The sequence below is a fragment of the Stegostoma tigrinum genome, chromosome 6, assembly GCF_030684315.1.
Source record: "Stegostoma tigrinum isolate sSteTig4 chromosome 6, sSteTig4.hap1, whole genome shotgun sequence".
NCBI classification, from domain to species: Eukaryota; Metazoa; Chordata; class Chondrichthyes; order Orectolobiformes; family Stegostomatidae; genus Stegostoma; species Stegostoma tigrinum.
This window is the reverse complement of record NC_081359.1, coordinates 81,363,799-81,389,234: the sequence shown is the minus strand read 5'-3', so window position 1 is coordinate 81,389,234 and position 25,436 is coordinate 81,363,799. Positions and strand designations below refer to the sequence as shown.

General features: G+C 43.1%; 1 long non-coding RNA gene across 1 annotated transcript in view; it reads right to left on the bottom strand.

Annotated features, from left to right (window-relative positions):
• Positions 1–24,912, bottom strand: part of LOC125453049 (uncharacterized) — a 32,166-nt gene extending 7,254 nt beyond the window's left edge. Inside the window, exon 1 of the long non-coding RNA XR_007247674.1 lies at positions 24,499–24,912. This is a non-coding gene — a long non-coding RNA (uncharacterized LOC125453049). The remainder of the gene's footprint in view (positions 1–24,498) is intronic.
• Between the last annotated feature and the right edge of the window lie 524 nt (positions 24,913–25,436).

Genomic DNA, 25,436 nt, shown 5'->3' with positions numbered 1-25,436 from the left:
TGGCGGGGGCGGGGTGTGAGGGATGTGTCGCGGGAAATGCGGGAGACGCGGTCAAGGGCGTTCTCGATCACCGTGGGGGGAAAGTTGCGGTCCTTAAAGAACTTGGACATCTGGGATGTGCGGGAGTGGAATGTCTTGTCGTGGGAGCAGATGCGGCGGAGGCGGAGGAATTGGGAATAGGGGATGGAATTTTTGCAGGAGGGTGGGTGGGAGGAGGTGTATTCTAGGTAGCTGTGGGAGTCGGTGGGCTTGAAATGGACATCAGTTACAAGCTGGTTGCCTGAGATGGAGACTGAGAGGTCCAGGAAGGTGAGGGATGTGCTGGAGATGGCCCAGGTGAACTGAAGGTTGGGGTGGAAGGGAACAGCAACTCATATTCCGCCTGGGAACCCTGCAGCCATATGGTATCAATGTGGACTTCACCAGTTTCAAAATCTCCCCTTCCCCTACTGCATCCCTCAACCAGCCCAGTTCGTCCCCTCCCCCCACTGCACCACACAACCAGCCCAGCTCTTCCCCCCCACCCACTGCATCCCAAAACCAGTCCAACCTGTCTCTGCCTCCCTAACCTGTTCTTCCTCTCATCCATCCCTTCCTCCCACCCCAAGCCGCACCCCCCGCTACCTACTAACCTCATCCCACCTCCTTGACCTGTCCGTCTTCCCTGGACTGACCTATCCCCTCCCTACCTCCCCACCTACACTCTCTCCACCTATCTTCTTTACTCTCCATCTTCGGTCCGCCTCCCCCTCTCTCCCTATTTATTCCAGTTCCCTCCCCCCATCCCCCTCTCTGATGAAGGGTCTAGGCCCGAAACGTCAGCTTTTGTGCTCCTGAGATGCTGCTTGGCCTGCTGTGTTCGTCCAGCCTCACATTTTATTATCTTTGATTCATGTGAATTGGCTGCAATGTGATTGACGAATAGTGGATACTGTTTAGATAACACAAACTTTCTACTGTACAGCATAGCGATTTTCTATAGCTATTTCCCTATAATGTGATTTTCAAAAGTGATTTTCTATTACATGATTTTCTATAGCACAAGGTCACACAAGAATGCAACTATCACGTTATAGTTTCTCTCTGTACCCATTGATGCCTTTAATATTTAAATTATTTAATATCTATTTAATCTCTTTCTTGAATGTACTCTGTGATCTGTTCTCCACAGTATTCTGTTATGGCATATTCAACAAGATGAACATCCTCTGAGTGAGAAAATGTTTCCTCATCTCAGTTTTACATGGCCAACTCCATGTTCTAGAACTGACCCCTGGTTCTAGACTCAAACCAGGGGAAATATCCTCCCTCAGTCTAGTGTGAAGAGCCCTATTAGCATTTTATACTTTTCAATCAGATCCCCTTTCATTCTTTTAAAATCTAGTGAGGACAGCAGTGGTAGACGCAGGTACAATGACAACATTTAAAAAAACATTTAGATAGGTGCATGAGTAGGAAAGGTTTGAAGGAGCATGAGTCGGCAGGTGAGACTAATTTAGTTTGGGATTGTGATTGGGTTGGGCAGCGTGGACTGAAGGGTCTGTTTCCATTCTGTATGACTATGACTATGATAGACCCAATCTCTCCACATACTACAGTCCTTCCATTCCCAGTATCAGCTGAATGGACTGCTACTCAAACTCTCTGCTAGTAATCAATGTCCCATTATCTATGACAAACACTTCCAGGAGTCCGTGTATTGCAAAAGATGTGCTCAGTCATTCTATCATCATTCCTGTGCTTGACAAATGAACTCTATGCTTATGCAACCACTTTGAGTGGGCAGCTAGAATAACTAAGAATGTTAAGCCCATGTAAGGATCTGCATAGTCTACATATAACCGAGATAATGGGAACTGCAGATGCTGGAGAATCTGAGACAACGAAGTGTGGAGCTGGATGAACACAGCAGGCCAAGCAGCATCTCAGGAGCACAAAAGCTGACGTTTCAGGCCTAGACCCTTCATCAGAAAAAGGAAATGGAGAGATGATTCTGAAATAAATAGGGAGAAAGGGGGAGGTGAACCAAAGATGGATAGAAGAAAAGATAGGTGGAAGCACGGAGGCGGAGGTGGTGGAAAAACTGCTTGATGTCCAGACGTGACTGGTACTCATTGATGTGTGGGTAGAGGGGGACAAAGGTGAGCCCCTTGCTGAGGACTGACCATTCGTCTTCCATCAGGGGGAGGTCTGGGGTGATGGTGAAAATTCGGCAGGGCTCAGTGTGGCTGTCTCCTCTGGGGTTGCTGGCTGTGAATGTGGGCGGAGTGATGTCGGCGTCAGCTGTGGGCGGGGTTGGCTGGATTGCAGTGCCTGGAGATGCCGGCGCATGCAAATTACAAGGGGAAAAGCAAGCTTCTCAGGGTGTTTCTGGGGTAATTATTGGAAGGGAATCGCTACTCCCGTCATAACAAATTGGAGCTTGTGTTTTGGTTTAATTGTCAGAGGAGTTTGATCGACTTCATTTTCCTAAAAAGGTGCCAGACTGGAGGCCAGGTTACGTATGAACTTTCCGTAATAATTCACTATCCCAAGGAAAGACCTAAACTCTGGTACAAACATCAGAGCTGACGCACCTTTGATCACCCTTGCTTTATCTTCCAACAGGTCTAATCAAATCTGTAGTCCAGGTAGGTCACTTAGAGAACCTGGAACACACATTTTCTTTTCTGAAGCATTCGCCCACCTGCGAGAACCATCTGAGGACTATGTCCAAGTTCTCTAAGTGCTCCTTATTGATCTTCCCTGTTATTAGGAAAGTTTGCATGGCCATAAGGACCCTCACCAACTTTTACAGACGCACCATAGGAAACATACTATCTGGGTGCATAACAGCCTGGTATGGCAACTACTTTGCCCAGGACCAGAAGAAACAACAGAAGGTTGTATGCACAGCCTAAACCGTCACAGAAGCCATCAACTCCATTTACATTTGTTGTTGCCATTGAAATGCTGCCAATATCATCAAAGACCCCTCCCACCCTGGTATTGCTCTTGAACAACCTCTTCCATTAGGCAGAAGATACAGAAGCTTGAACACATGTACCATCAAGATCAAGAACAGCTTTCTTCCCGCTATTATTAGACTGCTGAATGGACTGTCTAACTTCAAGTAATGTTGATCTTGCTTTGAGCACCCCCTGTGCAGTTATATCCTTGTATGCCTGGCCCTGTCTCAGCACTCTATGACCTGTATGTTCTTGTTTGCTATGATCTGCCTGTACTGTACAAAGCTTTTCATTGTACTTAGGTGCATGTGACTACAGTAAATCAAACCAAATCAAGTCAAACCAAAATCAAATTAGCATATCATCTAGATAAATAGCAACCTGACTTCTCAAAATGTTCTCCATCATCTGCTGAAAAATTTTAATAGGCTGATGAAACGACAAATTGCAGTCTCATATAAACGTACAAACCCTTATGGGTATTAATTGTAGCATACTTCTGGGAATTGAGAGTACACGTGGCTCATGTCCAGCGTTGCGATGGACAGCACCCACCCACCCCCACCCCCTCCACCCGCTGGCTTTGCATATAAATCCTCAATGTGAGGGAATGGATATTTACTTAGCTGCTAGCATTTGTCTGAAATCCCCATAAACGTGAACTGATCTGTTGGGATTCAAAATCAATACAACCAGTGCTGCCCATTCACAGACTGGACTGGTTTGGTGATTCCTTTGATTTCCAGCCTTCTGATTTCTGCCTGTACTTTTGCCCGTAAGACAAATGGCAGCGATGTGCTTCTGAGGCTTTATAAGGCTCTAGTTAGGCCCCATTTAGAATACTGTGTCCAATTTTGGGCCCCACACCTCAGGAAGGACATACTAGCCCTGGAGCGTGTCCAGCGGAGATTCACACGGATGATCCCTGGAATGGTAGGTTTAACGTATGATGCTTAGCAACATCCAAATCAGAACTAATGAAAATAAATGTCTGGTCAAATGGTCATCTGGTTCCAATGGAGGTCAATACCATCACAGCCAATTCAGTGATCACAGGCTAAGGATCCTGGGATTGTACTCATTAGAGTTTAGAAGGTTGAGGGGAGATCTTATATAAACCATACATTATCTTGTAAGTTTCTAAGGGGTGGACGCTGGGAAGTTGTTTCCGTTTGGCGGGGAGACTAGGGCCCGTGGGCACAGCCTTAAAATTAGAGGGGGTAAATTTAAAACTGAAATGAGATGACATTTCTTCAGCCAGAGAGTGGCGGGCTTGTGGAATTCATTGCCGCAGAGTGCAGTGGAGGCCGGGACGTTGGATGCCTTCAAGGCAGAGATTGACAAATTCTTGATCTCAAAAGGAATCAAGGGCTACAGGGGAGAGTGCAGGGAAGTGGTGTTGAAATGCCCATTAGCTATGATTTAAATGGCGGAGTGGACTTGATGGGCTGAATGGCCTTACTTCCACTCCTATGTCTCATGGTCTTATGAGGCAGACCTTGCAGAATCATGGAATTGCTTTCTGGTCAAAATGCAAGGTGGATTTGTCTCTTTTGATAGTCTCTAGACCTTCTTGAAAGACTTCCATGTATTTATTTAGGACTTCACTCAAGCAGCCATTTTCTAACTGAAAAATGTTAGACCAATCTAGGTGAACCTCTCTCAATCAATTCCCCCTCATCAAGCTTGGGCCCGGAGTGTTTTACTACAATTAGTGGTAACTGAACCAGCTGCTTCTCATGAGAGATTGGAACTGAAGTTGTACTCTCAATCTGTGAAGCTTCACCAGTAAGGTTCTCAGTCTAGCCGAGGTCTTACAGGAATTGAAGGGTTGGAGTCCGGAGCAAATATTGTTAGAGATTGGTTCTGTGATCACTGAATTGGCTGTGATGGTATTGACCTCCATTAGAACCAGATGACCATTTGACCAGACATTTATTTTCATTAGTTCTGATTTGGATGTTGCTAAGCAACTCAGTTATTCCAAACCAGATGTAGACGGACTTTCCAGGGTACACTCTGCTAGATACCAGCCTATGAATTCTCTCATTCAGTTTAGGTCGAGTAGGACACGCTGGCAGCAACTATAATCGCTTGTCGGCCCAGATTCTGATGAAAATTTTAACTGTTTCACTGAGGGTTGGCTTTGTTTTGAGGTTTTGCTGTGAGCTGACCTAGAGTCCCTCTGTTCAGCATATGTCCTGCATGTGCCTATGTAATTGCTTGCTCTCAAGTGGTGTTCCCCAGAGTATGTGTTAGCTTAGTCATACTGGCAAGGGTGTCCACTTCCATCGGAATACACTACCACTCATATGCTGCACTTGCCACATTTTCCAAAGATAAAGTCAGTTGTGGTGCCTGTTTGAAGTCCAGTTGGGTTTCAGCTGGTAGGCGCTTTTTCATGGTTACATCATTGGTTGGTATGTGGGGTCAGTCTCTCAGCATCTCATTACAGTCAAACCAAAGTCATCTGCCTCTAGTTGTTTTAACCTCGATTAAAATCCTGATAAGGATTCCCCTGGTTCTCAAATTGCTGAGTAAAAACAATAGCATCTCAGAATTAGATGTTGCTTGGGGTTGTAGTGTTCCTTAAATAAATCCATCAACCATTAACAGGTTTTAGTATCTGGAAACTCAGGGAAAGTTGGACTCCTAATAACTGAAATATCCGTAGGTCACAAACTGTCAGGAGAATTACTCTTTGCTTTTGATCTGTCCCACTGTCATTTGCCCAGAAAAAAATAAGGCATTCTTTCCACATACTAGGCCCAGTCTTTGATGAGTTGATTCTTGAACGAGTCAAGTTTCCCAAATAACAGCATGATGCAAGAAATGCTTATCCTAACTCCAAGAAGACTGTTATGAGTGAATTTCTTCAGGACCGTGCTTTACAGTTGTCACCACTGAAATAATGTCTGCAGAGGCCGGTATCCCGTCATCATATCCTCTTTTATTTACTCGTGGAAAGTCATTGTCAATGGTCCAGCTCCCTCAGAGGCAGTTCCCAGAAGTGTCTGATTCTCCTTTTTTTAATCTGTCAACCATGTCTTCTTGTTTGGACCAGATTAGCAGACCCAATCAGGAAACACATACTCTGTGTGGTCCACCTGACTAACCTCATTACAATCACTAAACTCATAACTCAGAATCTAGTTTTGGGTTGACATTTGGTTTCCTCATTCAAGTCATTTATGTAAGTTTATTGTTAAAGGCTGGGGCCCAAGCACTGATCCCTACAATGCTACCAGTCACCATCTGAATCTGAGAAAATGACCCATTTATTCTCACTCTACATTTCTGGTATGTCAACCATTTTTCACTCAAGGTAAATGTATTACCTCCAATCAATGTGCTTCAATTTTTCCACAAATCTCTTATATGGACTTTATCAAAAACTTTCTTGAAATCCAAATACATTACATCTACTGGTTCTTCCTTATGCATTCTAGAACATAGAACATAGAACATAGAACAATACAGCACAGAACAGGCCCTTCAGCCCACAATGTTGTGCCGACCATTGATCCTCATGTATGCACCCTCAAATTTCTGTGACCATATACATGTCCAGCAGTCTCTTAAATGACCCCAATGACCTTGCTTCCACAACTGCTGCTGGCAACGCATTCCATGCTCTCACAACTCTCTGCGTAAAGAACCTGCCTCTGACATCCCCTCTATACTTTCCACCAACCAGCTTCAAACTATGACCCCTCGTGCTAGCCATTTCTGCCCTGGGAAATAGTCTCTGGCTATCAACTCTATCTATGCCTCTCATTATCTTGTATACCTCAATTAGGTCCCCTCTCCTCCTCCTTTTCTCCAATGAAAAGAGACCGAGCTCAGTCAACCTCTCTTCATAAGATAAGCCCTCCAGTCCAGGCAGCATCCTGGTAAACCTCCTCTGAACCCTCTCCAAAGCATCCACATCTTTCCTATAATAGGGCGCCCAGAACTGGACGCAGTATTCCAAGTGCGGTCTAACCAAAGTTTTATAGAGCTGCAACAAGATCTCACGACTCAAACTCAATCCCCCTGTTAATGAAAGCCAAAACACCATATGCTTTCTTAACAACCCTGTCCACTTGGGTGGCCATTTTAAGGGATCTATGTATCTGCACACCAAGATCCCTCTGTTCCTCCACGCTGCCAAGAATCCTATCTTTAATCCTGTACTCAGCTTTCAAATTCGACCTTCCAAAATGCATCACCTCGCATTTATCCAGGTTGAACTCCATCTGCCACCTCTCAGCCCATCTCTGCATCCTGTCAATGTCCCGCTGCAGCCTACAACAGCCCTCTACACTGTCAACGACACCTCCGACCTTTGTGTCGTCTGCAAACTTGCTGACCCATCCTTCAATTCCCTCGTCCAAGTCATTAATAAAAATTACAAACAGTAGAGGCCCAAGGACAGAGCCCTGTGGAACTCCACTCACCACTGACTTCCAGGCAGAATATTTTCCTTCTACTACCACTCGCTGTCTTCTGTTGGCCAGCCAATTCTGTATCCAAGCAGCTAAGTTCCCCTGTATCCCATTCCTCCTGACCTTCTGAATGAGCCTACCATGGGGAACCTTATCAAATGCCTTACTGAAGTCCATATACACCACATCCACAGCTCGACCCTCATCAACTTTTCTAGTCACATCCTCAAAAAACTCGATAAGGTTTGTAAGGCATGACCTACCCCTCACAAAGCCGTGTTGACTGTATTTGATCAAGCCATGCTCTTCCAGATGGTCATAAATCTTATCCCTCAGAATCCTTTCTAACACCTTGCAGACGACAGACGTGAGATTTACCGGTCTATAATTGCCGGGGATTTCCCTATTTCCTTTCTTGAAGAGAGGAATTACATTTGCCTCTCTCCAGTCCTCAGGTACGACTCCAGTGGAGAGCGAGGATGCAAAGATCTTCGCAAGTGGCGAAGCAATTGCATTTCTCGCTTCCCAAAGCAGCCGAGGACAAATCTGATCCGGGCCTGGCGACTTGTCAATCTTAATGTTTGACAAAATTTTCAGCACATCAGCGTCGTCTATCTCTATCCATTCCAGCATGCACACCTGCTCTTCAAAGGTTTCATTCACTACAAAGTTGGTTTCTTTCGTAAAGACAGAAGCAAAAAACTCATTTAGGGCTTCCCCTACCTCCTCAGGCTCCACACACAAGTTTCCTATGCTATCCCTGATCGGCCCTACTCTTTCTTTGACCATTGTCTTATTCCTCACGTAAGTGTAAAATGCCTTTGTGTTTTCCCGGATTCCTTCTGCCAAGCCTTTCTCGTGCCCCCTCCTGGCTCTCCTCAGACCATTTTTGAGCTCCTTCCTTGCCTGCATGTAATCCTCTCTAGCTGAACTTGACCCTAGCTTCCTCCACCTTATGTAAGCTACCTTCTTCCTTTTCACTAGAAGCTCCACCGCTCTCGTCATCCAAGGTTCCTTTATCTTACCCCTTCTTGCCTGTCTCAGAGGGACATATTTACTCATCACTCCCAACAACTGTTCCTTAAACCGTCTCCACATGTCTATAGTTCCCTTACCATGGAACAACTGCTCCCAGTCCATGCTTCCTAACTCATGTCTAATCGCATCATAGTTTCCTCTTCCCCAATTAAATATCCTCCCATTCTGCCTAATCCTCTCCTTCTCCATAGCTATGTAGAATGTGAGGCAGTTATGGTCACTATCACCAAAATGCTCTCCCACCACAAGATCTGATACCTGCCCCGGCTCGTTTCCGAGCACCAAGTCTAGAATGGCCTCTCCCCTAGTCGGCCTGTCAACGTACTGCGTTAGGAAACCCTCCTGAACACACCTTACAAAAACAGCTCCATTCAAATCTTCTGCTCGAAGGAGGTTCCAATCAATATTAGGAAAGTTAAAGTGACCCATTACAACAACCCTACTACGTCCACACTTTTCCAAAATCTGTCGACCTATGCTTTCTTCAATCTCCCTGCCGCTATTGGGGGGCCTGTAGTAAACCCCTAACGAGGTGACTACTCCCTTGCTGTTCCTAATTTCCACCCATACTGACTCAGTAGGCAGATCTTCCTCGACAAAGGAAGCTTCTGTAGCTGTGATACCCTCTCTGATTAGTAGTGCTACACCCCCTCCTCTTTTTCCCCCCTCCCTATTCTTTTTAAATGTTCTAAACCCTGGAACATCCAGCAACCATTCCTGCCCATGAGAAACCCATGTCTCTGTTATGGCCACAACATCATAGCACCAGGTACTGATCCACGCTCTAAGTTCATCACTTTTATTCCTGATACTCCTTGCATTAAAGCAAACACACTTTAACCGATCCCTTGGTTCCTTCCCAGGAAAATCCTTCCCACTAGCTGGTCTACCTCTTGCTACTGCCTCACCTGCATCAACGCTCACCTCTGGTATACAGCTCAGGTTCCCACCCCCCTGCCATACTAGTTTAAACCCTCTCGAACTACTCGAGCAAACCTTCCACCCAGGACATTGGTCCCCTTCCAGTTCAGATGCAACCTGTCCTTCTTGTACAGGTCCCACCTTCCCCAGAAGGCATCCCAATTATCAACATATCTGAAGCCCTCCCTCCTACACCAGCTGCGTAGCCACGTGTTCAGCTGCGCCCGCTCCCTGTTCCTCACCTCGCTATCTCGTGGCACCGGTAGTAAACCAGAGAACACTACTCTGTTCGTCCTGCTCTGCAGCTTCCATCCTAACTCCCTGAAATCACTTTTTATATCCTCAAACCTATTTCTGGCTATATCATTTGTGCCAATATGTAACACGATTTCTGGCTGTTCGCCCTCCCCTTTTAGAACTTTATACACCCGATCGGAGACGTCCCGGACCCTGGCACCAGGGAGGCAACATACCTTCCGGGAATCCCGATCTTGCCCACAAAATCTCCTGTCGATTCCCCTAACTATCGAGTCCCCTACCACGAGTACTTTTCTATTCTGCCCCCTTCCCTTCTTTGCCACAGTGTCAGGCTCAGTGCCAGAGAACTGACTACTATGGCTTTCCTCTGGTAGGTCATCCCCCCCAGCAGTATCCAAAACGGTATACTTATTGCTGAGGGGAATGCCCACAGGGGATCTCTGCACTGTCTGTCTGTCCCCTTTCCTCCCCCTAACTGTAACCCATCTATCCTCGTCCTGAGCCTTAGGAGTGACCAACTCCCGATAACTCCTCTCAATTACCCCCTCTGCCTCCCGAATGATCCGTAGTTCATCCAGCTCCAGCTCCATTTCCCTAACACGGTTTTCAAGGAGCTGTAGCTGGGTGCACTTCCCGCAGATGTAGCCAGCGGAGACGTGTGCCACATCTCCCAACTGCCACATTCTGCAGGAGGAGCAAGCAACTGCCCTAGCATCCATACCCCACTTATCTGAACACCCACTCAATACTAAAGCAGAAAGCTTACTTCAAGTAATAATAACAAATTAATAACAAACTTATGTTCAATAGAGAAAGTTTAGAATGAACCTTACCTTATTAACTAGGTTAGAGGAGGAGGGCGGGTGGGAGACACTACAGTTGTAGAGTCTACTTGCTGTATGCTCAAAAAATTCCAGTTAAGCACGATTTCTCTTTCATAAACCCATGCTGCTTTTATCTAATCCTGTTGATGATTTCCAAACATTCTGTTATCTTGTCTTTTACATTAGACTCTCAAACTTTTCCCAATACTGATGTTAGGCTGACTTGTGTGTAATTTTGTTTTTCTTTTCCTCTTCTTCCTCTTTTAAACTGTGGGGTTAAATTTGTCAGGTTTCAGTCTTTAGGATTTTGGAAAATGATCACCAATTCATTGAATATGTTTTGAATATCATTTTAATGTGCCCTTATTATCATCTGATTTATTCTCTGTCCTACAATATAGCTACTATTAGGGAGCATATTGACTATACTCATCAGTATCTTTTTCTTGCTTTGTTATTTCTTACCTTCATATACTGATTTTACATCCTCTGATCCAAGACCATTTCTTGCAATTACACTTAAAGCACACCACTAACAAAGCTGTCCCACCAACGTTTCCTTTCTGTTTGTCCTTTCAAAAAGTCACACAGCCTTGAATATTTTGAATCAAACATTGACCTCCTTGTAACCATGTCTCTGTATCAGCTTTAAGATCACATTTAATAACCTCTATTTCTGTTGTTAGTTAATTTTGTTCTGAATGCTACTTTCATGTAAGTAAAAAAACCATCACTATCGTGCACACCATCTCTCCCAGGTACCTGCTTAGTCACTGGTACCCTGCATGGATTAGACAGCGACTGAAAAGGAGTGAGATATGGTGAATCACTGTCCATCAATGGGCAACAGTAAGTAGTGAATGTAGGAAAGTACAGAATAAAGCTCATGTGGAAGGGACAAGTCTTCTCCTAGCGCTGTTCCAGAAAACTGAGAACTCCAAGGGCTCAATCATGGGAAAGAAAAACTATCCATAACACACAAATAACTGGGAGAAGAGAAATTCTATCAAGGAATTTCACTACTATGATTGACAATACAAAAAAACTCAGCTTCCAGCAGTGTGCATCCCTTGAGGCATCAACACCACCTTGTCTAGGCTGTGTGATGGGATCTCACAACAGAAATCCTTTTTAGCAAGATATGTAGCTTTTAGTGGAAGTTAAATGACTACATTGAGAAACTGATATTTATTTTGGATGGATAACAAAGTCTGGAGCTGGATGAACACAGCAGGCCAAGCTGCATCTTAGGAGCACAAAAGCTGACGTTTCGGGCCTAGACCCTTCGGGGTGGCTTCTATCCAGAAGAGTTTAGTGAAACAAATAGACTGGAACTTTAAAGAATCCATTAATCTTCAATGTGCATTGCTGCATTTTAGTAGAATTGTTACGAGCTTCAGCCTTAAGGGAGTGTCAGAAATGCAATAGGAGCATGTTACCCTATTGCAGGATATCAACATGTTCCTTTACCATGTCTCCAAGCAATAGTGGCAATTAATAGCCTGACCATCACAGAGTCATGGACTGAGATGCCATTCACCATACACATCTGAAAGGTCTCAACAACTATATTAAGAAGGCCAACGGGCCTTGTCAAAAGCACTAAGGTTTGAACATTATATTATGAGAAGTCATGCAATTATCATGGCCGGTTTTAAATTATTGAGCTGTATCAAATTTTGGACTTTAGTTTACAGTGTGGTTTCATAGCTGCTTCCAAGTCCACACTGTCAGGAGGTTCAATAACTACAGGACCCTGATTCAAGGTAATTGGCAAAACAGCTAGAGGTAAAAGAGGAGTGTAAAAGGTGGAAGCAGATTAATTAGTACTGTTTAACATGAAATTTGAATAAATAGTTGACTGTGTAAACAATTGCAGCTACAGAGAAGGAGTAGAGGAATGGAATGAATTGATAACTTGTCCAAAGAATAACCAGATGTACAATGAGCCAAGTAAGCTTGTTTATGCAGTATCCTATAATGTTGTGCTGAAAAATACTGGGCTTCCAAATTCTTCTGCTTCCTTTCTTCCTGCTTTTTTGACATAACCTGTTACTACTCTTTGATGCAACCATTGACAAACATCTCTGTAAGGCAACATTTTGAAGGACAGATGTTAATTGACACTTGTGTGATGTGAACGTACTGATTATTATCACCCAGACATTGATGTAGTTCAAGTTTTCTGCACATAGACACTCATTCTTTGTTACCTACAGATTTGAGTTTGGAGCTGGAAACTGCAATCACCAGCTAACTTTTGGCTTTATGATGACTGATGAAACAACTGAAGATATTTAGAATTAGAAATTGCTTTGAGATACTTCGCAATGATTTTCTAGGCCTGAGCTGGTGAATTTTCCACCTGATTCTACTCATTTGAACTTTACTTGGGTACCGTGATGCCACACTCAAATCAAATGCTGCATTGATGATGAGAGCTTCAACGTTGGAATTCAGATCTTGTGCCTAGTTTGGATCAAGGCTGCATATACCAAAATGAAACTGAGTGTTGGTGAGAAAATTGGTAAGCACTGCTTAATAGCACTGTGAGGACAATAATCACCCAGATTGTATGTCACTCTTTTATTGGCAGAACATACCTCAGCAATTCTCCAGATTGTGTGGCAGGTAATAGGGTTGAAGCTATGTTGGAACAGATTGGCTTGAGCCACAGATAGTTGTACAACATAGACCTTCACACCCAGTTTACTTTGCCCATTTATTGATGGATGTGAAATGAATTGAATTGTCTCTATACTGGTTTCTGTGATGGCAGAGATTTCAGTGGAAAGCCTAAAATAATCACCCCTTCAATTTTTCCTGTTGAAGATAGTCGCATGAGCATTCTATGCTGTGCCACTGTTGATGGAGATGTTCATCTGGCTTTCAACAAAGCTGGCCTGCAGGAAGTGGGTCACATGCAGTTCAGCTTCATCAGGATGCTGCCGGAGATGAGTTTGTCATGAAGCAAGATTTAAGAATTTGAATAATTTTAATCAAAAGTGTAGCAATTAAGACTGACAGGATTATTTATGATCAAGTAATCAAACAAAAATTCTGCCAAATGGTTGGATAAACCATGATAAGAAAAGACAAATTAAAAAATTAAAGGGGAGATCGCAGACAGGATGGTTGCAAAGTAAAATTCTCTGTTACGAGCCCTTCAGCGAGTGTTAACTTGACTCACTCAATATGCATAGGGCAAGACGACAGAGTTTCTTAGAGACATTACACGGTGTAGAGCTGGATGAACATAGCAGGCCGAGCAACATCAGAGGAGCAGTTTCAGGCCTAGACCCTTCTTCAGGGTTTCCTGCTGTGTTTCACATCCCACCAAAGTCTAACATAGCAATGATAAAACAGCCCACCACAGAGGAATGAGGATCTAATTTAAAAGGCAGTGTCATATGCTATTGAAAAGTACAAATTCTTTTCATTATGGGTCCATTTATGCTGTCTCAAAACAAGTTTAAGAAAGTTATTGGCAAATGCAAATTGGCACGGCACAGAGACGCATGGAAAAATTACAATGAGGCAAAGATCTGCCTTTGAGCAGAGCGCACATGATGATGATGATGATGATGAAGTCTCAAAACCATGCAGGCATCATACAGTGAATGACCCAGCTCTTTTTGTAAAAAACATTTTCAAGATCTTTTGTGGCCTGGGACGAATATGAATGTTCGTGTGGTCACCGAGAATACCTTCTGTCTCTAAGTCCAGCGAACTCCTCCTCCCTTTGATTGTCAAATTTATACATACTGCCTCACCATATCCACACAGCAACCTCATCATTCATCCCAAAAATTCTTAAGTCAACTTTCTGGAGGCTGTCTCTTGGATTTCCTCACATTAAACCTTCACCCATTAATTTTGATTTCCATCTGTCAGCACTGATGACTGTGGCTCCTGCCTGTTGACAGTGATATAATTCACGCTAATTTGGGTAGGAGTGAGTTTCAGAGTATTTAGATGAGGTCCAGGAATTAAAAACTCTAAGTACTCTTGCTGTAAAAGGCTAGAGCTAGAATTCCCCAAACTGTTTTAATCCTGCATTTCTGATTGTTGCTGAAAAGAGAGATACATTGTTAAAGATTATCATCATGCCTTTATCAGGACAGATGCAAGAATGCCAACTCTCAAAAGTTGCAATGCCTTATAGTGCATGAGAAAAGAGTAGTAATTGAATGGCAGATCATAAATTGTGTACCTTCCCTTGTGCCCACAATGACAGTGGCAAGTTACTCTAGGATGAGCAAAGAAACCACTCCAGTTTTTTTATAATTGCTGTAAAACAAGACTTACCATAAAAGCTTTTCATCTTGCAATCATTTGGACAGATGCAAGAATACCAATTTTTGGAGGGAAAACTATGCTTTGTGAGAGAAGGATGCTGATTGGTTAGCAGGTGGACTTTGGTTAGTCTAAATATTGCCGTAGAGGCTGCACCAGGAAATTATTGATCCCATTTTTTTTCCATTATAAATAAAGCAATGCCTGGATAAATTCCTTTTGCCTGGAAAGGGTATGTTTTGAATATTTGTAATTTAAGTCAAACATAAGTAAAGTACTTTGTCAGCCCAAGTGATATTCTTAAAATGGTCAAGACTGTAAAAAGAGGGGGAGCAATAGCTCCCTGGTGCAATCTTTGTGGCAACACCTCAATTAAATAGAGACAAATAGCCAACTATTAGCATTGTCAGGCAGTACTAACTTTGCTCCCCTTAACATTTGGTTTCTTGCGTCTGTCCTGATGCATGCAGGATGAATTGCTTCATCAAAACTAAGAGACTGTACAGTGCTAGCAGATACCAATTCCTACCTCAATGTAAAATCATTAAGTTTAATTGAACACATAAGTTCTCTCAAAAGTGGAATTAGACAGTTTCTTAAAAAGTAGCAAAAACCACAAGGAAGAAAATTCACTGTGATCAATTCAGAAAACACCAGCACAGATTTTATCAACTCAATGCTCACTTCTATACTATGGCAATCTAAGATTCCAATTTTCTGCTATGGAATGGAACAACACTTATTTTCTAAGTATTAGATAGAGGGAAACCGTACAGAAATCTTTCACAGTGGGTGTTCACTTGCATTACGTTGAGAAATAATCATTCATTCAATGCTCAACCAGGTGAGTAATCTATAATGCTCTACTTTAAAGTTTCCTAACTGCTGCACAAACACAGTGCCTGCACAGAGGTGGTGGAAGGCTGCTGTTCTAATGTAAAAGCCCTTGAGATACTTATGGTCAGTGACTTCTGAGTACTTGAACCTGAGAAGGTGTGGCTGCAGGTTGCTGTAACTTGGCGAAGAGTGAAAATGCAAGTATACTGAAAGCCAGAGAGAAATCAACACATACCACCCCCATCAGTGCACATTTGCTCTCAGAGATAATCACTTCCAGGAATTTGCAGGAGAGCAGTCTTTAGAAGATGATTCAGAGATAGTAGGAACTGCCGATGCTGGAGAATCTTGAGATAAAAAGGTGTAGAGCTGGATGAACACAGCAGGCCAAGCAGCATCAGAGGAACAGGAAAGCTGATGCTTCGAGTCTGGACCCTTCCTCAGAAATGGGGGAGGGGAAGGGGATTCTGAACTAAATAGAGAGCGAGGGGAGGTGGATGGAAGATGGATAAAGGAGCAGATAGGCGGAGAGGAGACGGACAGGTCAAAGAGGCGGGGATGAAACCAGTAAAGGTGAGTGTAGGTGGGGAGATAGGATGGGGGTTGGTCAGTCAAGAGAAGATGGACAGGTCAAGGAGGCAGGGACGAGCTGGGCTGGTTTTGGGATGCGGACAGGGGCGGGGAGATTTTGAAGCTTGTGAAGTCCATGTTGATACCATTGGGCTGTAGGGTTCCCAATCAAAATATGAGGTGTTGTTCCTTCAACCTCGGGTGGCATCGTTGTGGCACTGGAGGCTGCCCAGGATGGATATGTCATTTGAGGAGTGGGAGAGGGAGTTGAAGTGGTTCATGACTGGGAGGTGCAGTCGTTTGTCGCGAACCGAGCATAGGTGTTTCATAAAGCGGTTTCCAAGCCTCCGCTTGGTTTTACGATGTAGAGGAGGCCACATCGGGAACAGCGGATACAGTATACCACACTAGCAGATGTGCAGATGAACATCTGTTTAATGTGGACGGTTTTCTTGGGGCCTGGGATGGGGGTGAGGTGTCCTGTTCAAATCCTTATCCACTTGATTCATTATCTTCTCTAATATAAACTCGAGAATTAGGTCTGCAGCAAGAACAATAAAATGTGTTATCGTGGATTCTTATTGCAAAGGTTTAGATGCAAAATTCCTAGAGATGATCATTCTGCCCACGGCAGATTGCAAATTGATGATAGCATGTGAGATAGTACCATGGTGGCTTGTTGGGGCTCTTGCACTCTTTGCCATAGTGGTGAAATGCTTTGGTATACTTCTCAACACCATGATTTTTTCATGATTGATTGAAGTAAGGAATTCCAAAGCCTATTCTCAGCAGAACTGGAAAGGACCTTACCATCAGACGAGGTCCTCTGCTGGCTCTGCCACTGGTGCTGAGAGCTTCATCATGTATAGATTTCTAATTCACTAACTATATACTGTAGGAAATGCCAAAGTTAAAGCTGGTGTCTCTAAAAAGTGGAGTGCCTTTCACTGCATCCTCAGAGGAATGGTCCTCCTCTGAGGTTTGTGCTTTCAGCAGGAATCTCTAAAGTTCAGGTGACCCTAGTCAGAAAAGAAAATGAAGAACTGTTAAGAACTCAGCAAGAAGTTTTGCATGTTGCACGATTGAATAATATTCTAGAGAATATAGACTAAAGTTGTTAATTTGCTGTTCCCGTCTTAAGTTGAATGAACAGCTACAAATATAGTTGTGCTATGATTTCAGCATTTCAAGTACTCACAAGGATAAGCTGCCAGCCACTTGGTCCTATATTCATGACCCTATATGGGCCAGTAATCTTCACAGCAGCTTGTTCTGTCTCAGAATAGGAAGCAAAATATTTTCTGAAACTTGTGAAATTTGATGTTCAAAGAAAATTAGGTATGTCCATGCAAAGTGCACAGAAAGTTAGCATGCAGGCAACCAAGCATTTAGGAAGGCAACTGGAATGTTGGCCTTCATTACAAAGGAAACAGAGTACAGGAATAAAGAAGCCTTGTTACAATTGTACAGGGTTTTGATAAGATCACATCTGGACCAAATCCTTTCATTTAAATCTATGTCCTCTAGTTTAGAATTTCCCTACCCTGGCAAAAAGACCTTGGCTATTCTCCTTATCTATGCCCCTCAAGATTTTATAAACCTCTGTAAGTCACCCCTCAACCTCCTCCACTCCAGGGAAAAAAGTCCCAGCCTAACCAACGTTGCCCTATGACTCAAACCCTCCAGTTTTGGTTACATCCTTGTAAATATTTTTTGTACGCTTTCCAGTTTAATAACATCCTTCCTTCAGCAGGGTGACCAGAATTGTATGCAGTACAACAACTTACCTATCACTCATGTCAGGCACGCTAATTTGCAGTTCTGAATTAACTGCACAAAGGCCAGCATCTCGTCATCAAGTCACCCTTTATTCACATGTTTAAAATACATAGACTCTAACCAGCCAGTCCCTAGGATGGACACTCTCTGAATCTTCTATTTTTATGTGATAGTCAGGGATCCCTGATTGGCCCAATCTCAGTTAAGGATCTCATAGTCACTGAGATCCACCTAGCCCTTGTTCTAATCACTACGTCCCTCCCCCAATAAGTCCAGAGACGTAGGCCTGTTCTTTTTCTTGGTGCTTCTCCTGCTTTGTTTTCATCACAGGTCTGGTTCCTCTGGCTCTGACTTGGGCATGGGCAGCATGTACCAGACTGCAGCCCATCTCTCATGCCCAGACTGTCTTGGGAGAGTTTCCTCCACTTACTGAGGTCGGGTTATTCTCAGACTCAGACGTTTCTTCGGTACTACATGGATAGTTTCTGATAGCCTTTCTGGCTGTTCTGAGGGGCCAAGTATGTTTTGCTCCTGCTCCATTTGTGAGGTAGCAGCTTTCACGTTACCCACATGTTGGTTCAGGATCTTCTCAGCTACCCAAATTTTGTATGTCATGGGACCTGATCTCACATCAACCTCACCTTGTATCCTTGCAGGGCCATTTCTGTGGTTTTGACACCAAACTTCATCCCCTGAAGTAAATTGTCTCTCTCACTAAGAGTAGGCATATCACTGGCATTGGTGTTCCTGTTGCTGTTTCGCCCTCACCCCCAGATCAAGGAATATCAGGCTTAACTTGGTATGGAGTCTTCTCCCCATTAGCAACTCATTCAGAAATCACATGACTCTGCCAGTCATCTTAACTTCATCAAAAATCCCGATACACATTCCCCTGGCTGTTGATTAGCCAAACAAACCAATAGTGTTTTAGAATTAGACAAGGCTTGAGGCTGTAATATTCCTTAAATTCCTTAACTATTCCTTAACTAAATCAATCAACTCATGAAAGGTTTTAGCATCTGGTGCATCAGGGAAAGTGAGGCTCCTGACAGCTGAAAATGCCGCAGGCCTGCAAATAATCAGAAGAATTGCTCATTACTTTTCATCTGCCTCATTGCCTGGGAAATGTAACACATTCTTTCTACATACTGGGCCCAATCTTTGACAGCAGATCAAATGAGTCAAGCGTGCCAAATTAAGGAATGATGCCAGAAATGTTTACCCCAACTCAAAGACGACTGTTACAAATGAAATTTCTTCAGGAATGTACTGTTTTCTCTCATCACTTCCAAATTAACTGCACAGAGGCTGGTATCTCATCACCAAGTCATTCTTCATTCACATGTATATGATACACTAGCTGTGGCCAGCCAGCTCAGAGTCAGTGTCTGAAGTGAGGAGACTCTGAATCCCGTATTATATCTGTCAGTCAGGGTTTTTTGATTAGCCCAGGTTAACAGCTCTAATCACTATCAATGAGATCCATCTAGCCTTCGTTCCAATCACTAAAAGTTCCCTGGCTTTTCCTTGTAGCGCTTCTTAAATAATGGTACAACATTAGCCACCCTCCAGTCTCTCAGCACCTTGCCTATGCTGAATATCTCTGTACAAATATCTCTGCTGGGGGCCACACTATTTCTTCCTTAGCCTGTCACAATTTTCTGGGATACGCTTGATCAGGTCCTGGGGAATTATCTACCTTAATTCATTTTAAGACATCCAGCATTTCCTTTTCTGTATTTTCAGTGACTCAGATTTATTTTATTCCTAAGGTTTAGCATAATATAGCAACTGGTAGCAATGTTAATACAACATATAAAAACATAACTGAATATGTAATTGAATAAAATAACTAAGTAGTTCCTGACAGCATGTAAATAATGGCATCACAGGTGAGGTGTCCACAGCTGTAGCATGTGGGAGATCCTGGATGCCAATTTGGTAAAGAGAAAACAGGTCTGTGGTACATGTTTGAAGTTTGAGCAGTTTTGATTCAGAGTTTGTGAGCTGGAGGCTGAACTACAGACATTGCAATCAAGGAAGAGGAAAATTACTTGCATTCTTTGAACTAGTAACTGGTTATATGTTTCAGGGTTGACTCATCTGACTTGGTCTCTGTTCAGGGACAGGACAGTGTCACTGTGAAAGAGACAGTTCACGAGAGTCAGAATTCAAGAGCAAAAGGGTCTCAGCCGTAGCAACTGTCCAACAAATTTTAAGCTCTTTCAATCGGTCAGGGAGGCTATCCACCTCATTATTCACTACCCCAACAATTACCTTTCACGAACTGACTGACCAACTCTCATACATTTAAGTCTAAATCATTTACATGTACCACATGCAGCAAGGTGCACAACACTGATTTCTGCTGAGCCCCACCAGACACAGGCTTCCAGTCACCAAAATATTTCTTGACGGTTACCTTCAGCTTCCTGCCATCAGCTAATTCTTGATCCAATTCGACAAATTTTCTTGGATCATATGGGTTCTTGCTTTTGCCATGCAGGACCTTATCAAAAGACTTGCTGAAGTCCAAGGAGATTATGTCAAATGCGTTGCCGTCATCTACACACCTGGTTACCTCGTCTCAAAATTCAATCATGTTGATCAGACATGACTTCACCTTAACAAAACCATGCCGACTGTTCTTGATTAATCCCTGCCTGTCCAAGTGCAGACTAATTGTCCCTCAGAATTTCTTTCAATAGTTTCCCTACCACTGAGGTTATACTGACTAGCCTGTAGTTTCCCACTTTATCACTTCTTTCCTTCTTGAATAATGGTACCACATCAGATGTCCTCCAGTCCTCAGGCACCTATTCTGTAGCAAGAGAATTGAAAATTATCGCCAGCCCATCTGCTATTTCCAGCCTCGCTTCACTTAACAGACAGATACATTTCATCAAGCCCTGGAGATTTATCTACTTTTAAATCTTCCAGACCACTCACAATTTTCTCTCTGCCTATGCTAATTTCTTTAATTATATCTCAGTCTTGCACCTTGATTTTGTTACCCTGATGAAGGATCTAGGCCCGAAACGTCAACTTTTGTGCTCCTGAGATGCTGCTTGGCCTGCTGTGTTCATCCAGCTTCACACTTTATTATCTTTTGTTACCCTGTTGTCCATCTCACCAGCGAATACTGACACAAAGTATTTATTTAGAACCCTACCTACATCTTTGGTTCCATGCACAAATTACCACTATGCTCCTTAATGGGCCCCACTCTTTCTCTCAATATCCTTTACTCAATGTACTTCTAAAATTGTCCCTTATTTTACCTGTCAATATCCTTTCAAACTTTTTTGCTCTCCCAGTTTCCTTTCTAAGTGTCCCCTTGTACATTCTTAACTTCTCTGGGGCTTCTACCATTTTAAGCCCTGGGTATCCAGTGTTGACAATTTCCTTAATGTTACTGTCTGCCTGTCGCTTGCTGCAGAAATGTTTCATAATATCTCTCAACACGTTGATTAGGAAACTATCCACGTGGTTCTAGTAAACACTTTTGATGGCTTAAAAGAGAGGTGGGCACTGCAGAAGGGGTGGAGTGAGGGTGTAAAATGCCTTATTTCCCCCTAAAATTCTATTCTGACATAATTCCCACCCTCTCTCTCTATACCTTCCCCTCATTTTTATTGTCTTTGCACTACCCTGACTGGCTTTGCATGCAAACTGGTAATTTATTTTGAAACACAGACGATTTAGAGGTAGGGGAGAAAGTTTAGAAAAGTAACACGGTGGTAAAGAAACTAGATACATAAAAGCATTGTTTGTTATAAAACATAGAACATAGAACAGTACAGCTCAGAATAGACCTCCAGCCCATGCTGTTGTGCCAAACCTTTAACCTAAACTTAAGGTCTATCCAATCTCCATCCCTACCTTATACTATCATCTATATGCCTATCTAATAGCTGCTTAAATGACCCTAATGAAGCTGACTCCACTACCCGCTCTGACAATGCATTTCCCGTCCCTACCACTTTCTGAGTAAAGAATCAACTTATAGAACATATACCTGTAAAAAAGGGGCTGTTGTCATGCAGTGATACTGTCCCTACTTCTGGGCTAAGAGGCCTGGATTTGAGTCCCAATTGTTCCAGGAGTGTGTAGTAACAACTCTGAAGAAGTTGATCAGAAAATATCTATGCTTCTGATGTTAGGGTCCTGAAGCAAGGAAGGCAGATCATGACCCCCCAGTATAAGAAATAGTAAACAGTGACTCTGGGAAGCAAACATTTAAATTATGCAGTGTGATAAATTTTAAATAAAAATGTTAAGGGGCTCCAGTAAAGGAATTCCTGTACAAGGTGGAAGTATTTCTCTCACTGAGACTGGAGGCTCAGACCTGCCACAGGAGTCCCAAATACAACACTATTCAGAAGAACTCTGAACAGACTGATTAGAAAATATCTAAGAGGCTCCAATGGTGCAGTGGTAGTATCCCTATCTCTGGGTCAAGAGGCCTGGGTTCAAGTCCCACCTATTCCAGATTTGTGTCATGACATGTCTTAATAGGCTGATTAGCAATATTTCTAAGATGTTGGAGCAAGTAGCTTGTGCAGCAAAGTCATAGTATCCCTACCACTGATTCAGAAGATTGAGGTTCAAGTCCCATCTGCTTTAGAGTTGTGTAATAGAAAATAGCTCATTCACTGGAGCAGTAGTAGGCCACTCAGCCCAATGAGTCAGCTCTGTCATTCAATTATCTCAGCTCTACTTTGTTTCTTTATAGAATCCCCACAGTGTGGAAACAGGCCCTTTGGCCCTACAGGTCCACATCAATCCTCAGACATCCCTCCCAGACCCATTCCCCTATAACCCACCTAACCTATACATCCTTGAACACTACAGGCAATTTAGCATGGCCAATCTAACTAGCCTGCACATCTTTGGACTGTGGGGGGAAACCAGAACACCCGAAGACAACCCACACAGACCTGCCTTATTCCCATAAATCTTGATTCCCTTACTGACAACAGATCTGTTAATCTCAGCCTTGAACATATTTAATAACCCAGCCTCATAAGTCTTCTATGGTAAAGAAGTCCAGAGTTCCACCATCCTCAGAGAAAAGAAATCCTCCTTAATCTCTATCTTAACTGGATGACCTCTTATGATGACCTGAGATTATGCTCTTTAGATCTCAAACTATTTGGGGATAGCCAAGAATTTGTTGGACAGGAATCTCATATACTTTTCACTTTATCAGCTTCTTAAACACAAGTGTAATCAACACACTTGAAATTCTGTTTTAAGAATATTTGCATATCAATGGTGATGCAGATTTTAAAAAAATCATTTATGAAAAGCTTACTGTGGACAACACAACTTCTTCAATAAAATTTGCACATTGGCATTTAAGCACATCTGCTCCTGATCTCAAGTTGCTGCACAAACTGCACCATTAGCTCCGTTATTACTGTGATAACATTTGAGCAGGTTACGGAAGAATGCAGGAGAAAGAGCAAGTTGTTACTGTACCTTTCACAACCATAACAGCTTCTAGTCAATAACGAATGACCATAACATTTTTTTCAACTTGATTCCCCACAGTGTGGAAACAGGCCCTTCGGTCCAACAAGTCCACACCGCCCCCTTGAAGCATCCCACCCAGACCCATCCCCATCCCCATCCCCCTATAACACTCACACCCGTGAACACTACGAGCAATTTAGCATGGCCTATCCACCTAGCCTGCACATCTTTGGACTGTGAGAGGAAACCGGAGCACCCGGAGGAAACCCACGCAGACACAGGGAGAATGTGCAAACTCCCCATAGACCCGAGGCTGGAATCGAACTCGGGTCCCTAGCGCTGTGAGGCTGCAGTGCTAAGTGCTAACCACTGAGCCACCGCGCCGCCAAGTTTAATAGCTAAAAGTTTCTGCTGCCACTGGTACGTTCCTATGATCCTTTAAAAACTGTTTCTGCAGATGTATTTTCTGCAACAGGTCCGTATCTATTTTCATTCTCTATTCTAATTTAAATGTATAGCGATGGACAGTTAAAGTCTTAAAACTAATTTGAATCTCGATGCCAAGAAAAAGGGAAGAAGCAAAAATTACTTTGTTTAGATCTTCACAACATATTTAATGTAAGAAATACCATGTTCAGAGTTAAATATAAAAAAATTCGAATTATTTTCCGTTTACACATCCGAAATGCACACGTTTCTGTTAATGAAAAACAAACCGCAATAAAAACAAAGTTGAAAGCTTTCAATAATATATATTTAATTAAATGTAACCATGGAGGTTGGAGACGATATTTATTATTCATGAACTGTTTTATCCTTTATTTTGAGGGGCGGAGATAATATGGGAAACAAAACTTCCAACAGAACAGTTGAGGTTCAAAACTATGAATTGGGGTTCGATGGTATTAAGGAGAACTGATGATAATATATTTATCTGAGTGGCAAATTCTATACTTTTCTCACGAAGCAGCACACTACCAAAGAAAGGCACACTGATTTTTAAAAAACCGGATATTCGGCAGGATGACAAAGTATTTCTATATATGAACTAAGAATTCAACGATAGTTTAGTTCTGTGTGAACGGCATCTAAGCATGCAGAGTAAATATAACAGTTACATACCGCTAGACTGTTGTTTCCAACTGTCACCATCAGTCAGTCTCGCGCTGGCCGCCGTTAACTGCCATTGGTTCCACTCCAGCTGTTACGGTTCCCACAGCGACCGTGTTAGCTCCGAACTCTCCTCTCAACTTAAGCCGATCACCAGCTGGCCCGCCTTCCCCTCTCATTCATTGGCTAGCCGAAACGCCGCGCGGCCGACCTTTTTAATTGAATGGTTCAGTGCAATGTCCATCAAAATAGTTTCCGCTTCGCTGCCCGACTATCGGCATCTTTCACCCACTTCAGCGCGAGAAGGATCCATCTGGGTCTTAGAGCCTGCAGCGAGCACTGCGATTCCACTGAAGTCTGCTTCAAAGGTGTCTTGCTGTCATGGCAATCCCATCCAAAAATATTGAATGACAGACTCAAGTTCTGAAGAAGGGTGACTAGATCTAAAACTTTAACACAGTGTGGAAATCTTTTGAAGAGGGGTCCCGACCCGCAACGCCAACCTCTGATGCTGTCTGGCCTGCTGTGTTTCTCCAGCTCCACGTTGTGTTATCTCTGGCTCCAGCATCTGTAGTTCTTATTTTCTCCGAAACTTTTAACGTTATTTTCCCTCCACAGAGGGTGCCAGAACTGCCGAGTTTCTCCCGTAGTTTCTAGTTTTATGTTTTTGCAGATCCCCAGTTCTTTTATTCTGGTAAAATTTCTTTTGTGGCGGACAGGTTTTCGATGTGCAGAGATCGAAATTCTTTAAACCCAGTTTCTTAGATATCCATGTCTGTACAAGGGTTTCTGCTCTAATCTCAATGAGCGCACATGCTTTTTGTTTACAATACCCCACCAACAACCCACACGCCCCACTATCTCGCTGTATCAGATATCTAAAATATTTTACTTAAGACAAGTTGATACATTTTCTTTTCATTTAATAATTAGATTATTGGCCTTTTAAG